The 5737-nt window shown below is 49.9% G+C and overlaps 1 protein-coding gene across 1 annotated transcript in view; it reads right to left on the bottom strand.

Annotated features, from left to right (window-relative positions):
• The window catches only part of LIMD1 (LIM domains containing 1), a 20539-nt gene extending 16904 nt beyond the window's left edge, over positions 1-3635 (bottom strand). The window contains exon 1 of the mRNA XM_009994102.1: positions 3614-3635. The gene's annotated coding sequence lies outside the window, so the exon portion shown is untranslated. The remainder of the gene's footprint in view (positions 1-3613) is intronic.
• Positions 3636-5737: the final 2102 nt, after the last annotated feature.

Here is a 5737-nt window from a genome sequence, read left to right as displayed (position 1 = left end):
GGACCTCAGTCGGCACAAGGCGTGATTCCCCTTGGGTGTATTTCTTCCTTGCGCGCAGAGCAGGACAGCGTGTACCACCCCAGGCACTGGTGAAGCAGCTGCAGTGCAAAGAGGCTGGATGAATCAGAAAGGCCGCCCGAGCACAGGGAGGCAGGCAGGGCAGCTGATGGGGGGTGAGGGGCAGTGCAAGGGGCTTCCCTGCACATCCCAAGCCCCTGGAGCAAACTGCTCCTGCATGAAGGGCCCTGTGCACCGAAGCAGCAGCACAGGCAGCCCTCACAAGAGGGTTTCTTCTGAGCCTTGCCACTTGTAGAGGTACATGCACATGAGGGAAACACCACTGCTGCAGAGGCCTCCTTCCAGCACTGCTCTCCTTTGAGGACCACGTTCCCACACCACCACACCCCGTCCTCTCCATCCATCCGTGCTGGCCACTGCTGCCTCCAGCTCCATCTTACTGTGGCCACTGCCCCAGTGGGAAAGAACTTGAGCAAGTAATTCCTGCACCTAGCAAGCTGAAACAGGATCCCACTTACACTCCTCCAGCTTCCATTCCCCTTTTTTATCTTTTATGGAAATAAAGTACTTTCTATGATGATAAAACTGGAGCGGAGATGTTCAGCGTTCCACCAGAGCAGAAATTTAGGATTGAAGTCACGGGCAACCTTGACTTCTCTAAGGTAAGATTGTACTGGATGGTGTCCAAGATGAACTCCACTTGACCTTAAAAGCAGTACTTAATTTTCAGCTGGAAACCAGAGTTCCCACACAGGCTGCTCAGGGCACATTTTGCAGCTGGTCAGAACAACACCATCCGTACAAATATTTATTTTTCTGACAGATGAAATGGTCTCATCGCATTCACTGCAGTGACACAGATGACAGCAACCCTGCAGGGAGGCACACACTCTCTCTGGGTAACCGCAGGGCTGTGTGCCCTTCGTTCCCCTTGCAGCCACGGGCCAGGGGGCTGAGAAATGACCTCAGTCTGCACAAGGCGGGATTCCCCTTGGGTGTATTTCTTCCTTGCGCGCAGGGCAGGACAGCGTGTACCACCCCAGGCACTGGTGAAGCAGCTGCAGTGCAAAGAGGCTGGATGAATCAGAAAGTCAGCCCGAGCACAGGGAGGCAGGCAGGGCAGCTGATGGGGGGTGAGGGGCAGTGCAAGGGGCTTCCCTGCACATCCCAAGCCCCTGGAGCAAACTGCTCCTGCATGAAGGGCCCTGTGCACCGAAGCAGCAGCACAGGCAGCCCTCACAAGAGGGTTTCTTCTGAGCCTTGCCACTTGTAGAGGTACATGCACATGAGGGAAACACCACTGCTGCAGAGGCCTCCTTCCAGCACTGCTCTCCTTTGAGGACCACGTTCCCACACCACCACACCCCGTCCTCTCCATCCATCCGTGCTGGCCACTGCTGCCTCCAGCTCCATCTTACTGTGGCCACTGCCCCAGTGGGAAAGAACTTGAGCAAGTAATTCCTGCACCTAGCAAGCTGAAACAGGATCCCACTTACACTCCTCCAGCTTCCATTCCCCTTTTTTATCTTTTATGGAAATAAAGTACTTTCTATGATGATAAATATTGTTACTCCCCACCTTTTTTTTTTTTTTAACTAGCATTTCTATTAACTTTTTTTTTTTACTTTCTATTTGAAACATTTTGCTCCAGCACATCTCCAGAGATTTTTCTGCAACAGCAAATCTCCAAAGAGATTCCTCCGTTACAACCAGGGTAGGACACAAAATGGACTTTGCTTTGCTAAACTTAGGTTTTTTTCCACCTCTCCTAGTCTCACCTGACACCCACAGTTTTTCATCTTGCATTGGAAACCTTTGGAATGGGTTGCCATTTAGAAGAAGCACCAAAAAGCTTCTCTTTCTCTCCTAGCTCAGACACCTCATTAGAAATAGGATTAAGCTATTTTTTAACCAAACACAGACAAACATAAACAGAAATAACCACAGATACCTCTGCAGCCACATGTACCTCCCTAGTGCTGGCCTACAAATAAAAACAGTAAAATCCATTCTAAAAGGAGGATTGTGTTTCTTTCTAAAGCACCAGTTGCACAGTAGTAATTTTAGAAATTAAAGACAGCTTGAACCTGCTGCTAGATTATTTTTAACAGGAGCTTTGTATGCAAGGGCAGTTTGGAGGCCGCCAGCCACAGAGGGCAGGAGGGCTCTGAAGCAAAGCCTCAACTGCAGCCAGGAATCCTCTGCACATGAGATGAGTTCAAACCAATTTATAAGAGTGGGCAAAAGAGTGAACTGCTGACGTTTGAGCTTTTAGGAAACTGCCACCATGCGTGAACATGACTTTTTCTTCTTAGTTTTCCCGTATCCAGTCAGATGATGGGGAAGTGCTCTACTAAAAACATAGGTGAGGCAATGCAGCTGGTGTTGGGCAGCTGGGAAATGAGCAGAGTTCAAGGTTCAGCTGTTATTAAAAAGCACACAAATCTTTCTATATTTATTCCCACTTTACAGCTCCAAATAAAACACATGCAGTCCTGATGAGTTTATAACTCTAAATACGATGCTGGAGAAAAACTCTAAGGCTCATCTGGGAAAACCAAACTGATACATACAAAAGCACCTTTTTTTAATTTTTTTATTTTCTTTTTACTACTGCCACATATACAGCTAGACTTCTAAAAGCACACTACTAGCCCTAGGATTAAATGTAACAAGATAGAAGCACCACTCTCTTACAAACACAGGCACGACTTGAAATCCAGCAGCCTGTTCCTCACCCCAGCTCCACCACAGACCTCCTCGAAAAGCTGCTCAGGAGGATCTATACACTGCAGCATACTAAATGCTCCAGCAAGCTTCATGTCTGGGTCTGACAAGTGGCAGGCAGCTTGGTGGGGCCAGCTGGACTATTTACCCTACTTCCTGGGCAGACTTCACAGGGCTCACCATCACTGCTCCCAGTCTGATACCTCTGGCACAATAAGCAGCACCCTCCCTGCAATAAGCAGAAAGCAAGTGGGCAGAGACGTGCCCCTCATCCTGGGGCATGGCTCTATTTTTCTGGAGAAAGAATAAGCACGATGTGTAGCCTGGGTCATTAAAGCCCTTGGCTGCTTTCACCAAAGGTCCCTCAGAAGGGCCAAACGATTGCAGCGAGTAGAAGTTACGCACAGAGTGAAAACACTAAGACCAGACAGACAGTGCAGCAGCTCTGACTGAAAAGGCGGCTCCAGCGCTGGCAGATCCCGCTGGTGATACTCACACCCTGCCCAGACCCTCCACACAGTACTGGTGCACCCTAATGCCAGAGGTGGTGGCACCCCGAATGCCAGACCAGGCATTTTGAAAAAATACTTCTATAAAGTAAAAAACCAACAAACTTAGCTGCAGCGGGGAGGCTGAGGAATGAAAACAATCATCCCCCGTACCAGAAGGCAGGCAGTGGCACAATCCAAAGCATCTTTTCTACATGCCTCGTGAGCATCTGTTAAATAGCAAACAGCAACCACCACCAACTCAAAGAGCTGTGGCACACTCCAGGCGGCAGGTAACTCAATAACCACCTCCTTTTTTCCCCCTTCCTTTAAACCCAAAGAATCTGCCACAGGCAGCAGGCCCGGCAGAGGGTACTCACTGCAGGCTCCGCAGGTGAAGCAGCTGTCGTGGTAGAGGTTGCCCATGGCCTGGCAAGCCTGGTTTGCTCCATACACCCCCTTGCTGCATTTCACACAGGTGCCTGAAAGAGAGAGAGGGAGACAGAGGTCATAACCAGGACCTGGTGGGGCAGCTGGGGTCACTGGCTGGGTGACCACACCTGTAATTAACTCAGCACAGCAGCTCAGCAGCTTAGGACCAGGCGGTTCGTTGTAGCCACAATACGTAGGTGACATCAGCATCACCCACTCTGAGACATGCTCTTAACAGCGGCCACAACAATTATGAAACCTTCACAGAAAAAGCCAAAAAAGTGAAAGAGAAAAAAAAGTAAACTAGACAACAGCAGCCCTGTTGTTTGTCTACAGTGACATCTCCTTCCTCCACCCATTCGTTTGCACAAACTTTATATACATTTAAAACCACTTAGTGGCCCTCCCAGAAGCCTGGGTGGTAGTAGTTGGTGCTCATGGCTGTTCACAGACCAGTAGTTTCTGCTACTTCTTGCATCAAATAAGCTTGTTGGTTGCAAACAATGTGAGGAAAACACACATCTTCACTCAGCCCCTTTGTCACCGACTTCAGACCTCACTCACACCTGCTGAAAGCCCTAAGACCCATACCTCCATACAGAGCTGGACTGACTACCTGACATCTCTCTGTTTTCCCTCTGTCAGCCACATCTGAAGAGGGACCCAACGTAGGCACTACGCACAGATCATGTATCCTGACAGACATTGTTCTTGCTTCTTGCAGGACAAGGCAAGAAAAAAAGTGAGTTTTAAGGAGAGGATACTTGGTGGTGGTGGCATCACCAGCCGAGGAGGGCTGACTTTTAGGTCGCCCATGGTGTGAAGGAGAGCTGGGGCCAGCACACATGGTCCACTTCTGGCTGTAAGCTGTCCCACCTGCAAGTCCAAGCTGCTCCTCTCACCCAGGCTTTCCTGCCACCACCATCACCAAAAGACCAGGGCCAGCTCTGGAGCTCCAGAGGAGGGAGAAGATGACCATGCTCAGTTCAGCTTCGTCTCTTGCCAGCACAGCCAAGCACATTTCCAGCAGCACCTGCCCCGGTGTGGGGCTCCAACTTGAAATCCAAACCAGGCAGACAGTGTAGTGTGAGGTTATCCACCTCATGAGGAAGCTGTTGAGAACCCTTCAAGCAGGGGTCTGACCAGGGCCGGGAATGGCAGCAACAAGGCAGATGTAAGGTGGTGGTGAAGGGGAGCGACCACAGAGAGGACTTTGGCACTGTAGGTTTGCAAATCGTGTTGTGTGTTCATGTAAGGCCTCTCAAATCTCACTCCATTTCCACACAAAACTATTTTGCTAACAAAGCAAGAAGTGACAACAGAGTTTCACACCCTCAATGGCACCCAACAGCAGGACCCGCTTCCTCCACCTCGCAGGGAGAAATGCAGTGAAGCTGCCCAAAACCACTGTCAGTGGCTGGGGTGAGAAAGTCCTTGTCCAAGGAAAATGACAAGGAAAAAGCCCGTTCACTTATTTCAGGCATTTTAAGCAGCATCACCCTTTAACTACCTCTAAACAAGCAACTTGTGAAGCACAAGCAGAAAATGTGCTTCTGCTCCTTGGTGACTGTGCAGATGTGACTTTGCCTCCAGGTCTCCTTCCACTACTGGTCCAAATCCCTGGGGCAGCAGGGACTGTCAGTCATGCCTCACTCCTAGTGGTCCAAAGAAGAGGGACAGCATCACGTTGGTGGAGAACCTTAGTCATGCTGTGGTTAGAAAACCTTCACTTATTTCAGGGCCCCACAAGCTTCAGAGTAATTGGAAAGGTCTGGTGGAAGTTAGGAAGAAATCCAACGTAGTTACGACAGCGCTGAAAAGTAACTCCCAACTCTGGCAGCACCACGCTGGCAGTCCCAGGGTGCCTAAGAATTTCTTCCTGGAGCTGAGAGCTGCAGCCATCAGTTTTCACACTACAGGGATAAAAACATTCCGGAGCCCTTTGCAGGAGCACACACAGGGCTGCTGAAAAGCAAACACTTCATTTTCCCCAAGCAGCCCTGGCTCTCTGTGCTCTGTCTGCCTGCCTGCCTTCAACCAGTACACTGAAAGCTGCCTCCGAGCCCCACTGC

The sequence above is a fragment of the Chaetura pelagica genome, unplaced genomic scaffold (assembly GCF_000747805.2).
Source record: "Chaetura pelagica isolate M959 unplaced genomic scaffold, ChaPel_1.0 scaffold642, whole genome shotgun sequence".
NCBI classification, from domain to species: Eukaryota; Metazoa; Chordata; class Aves; order Apodiformes; family Apodidae; genus Chaetura; species Chaetura pelagica.
This window is presented reverse-complemented; position numbering and strand designations above follow the sequence as displayed.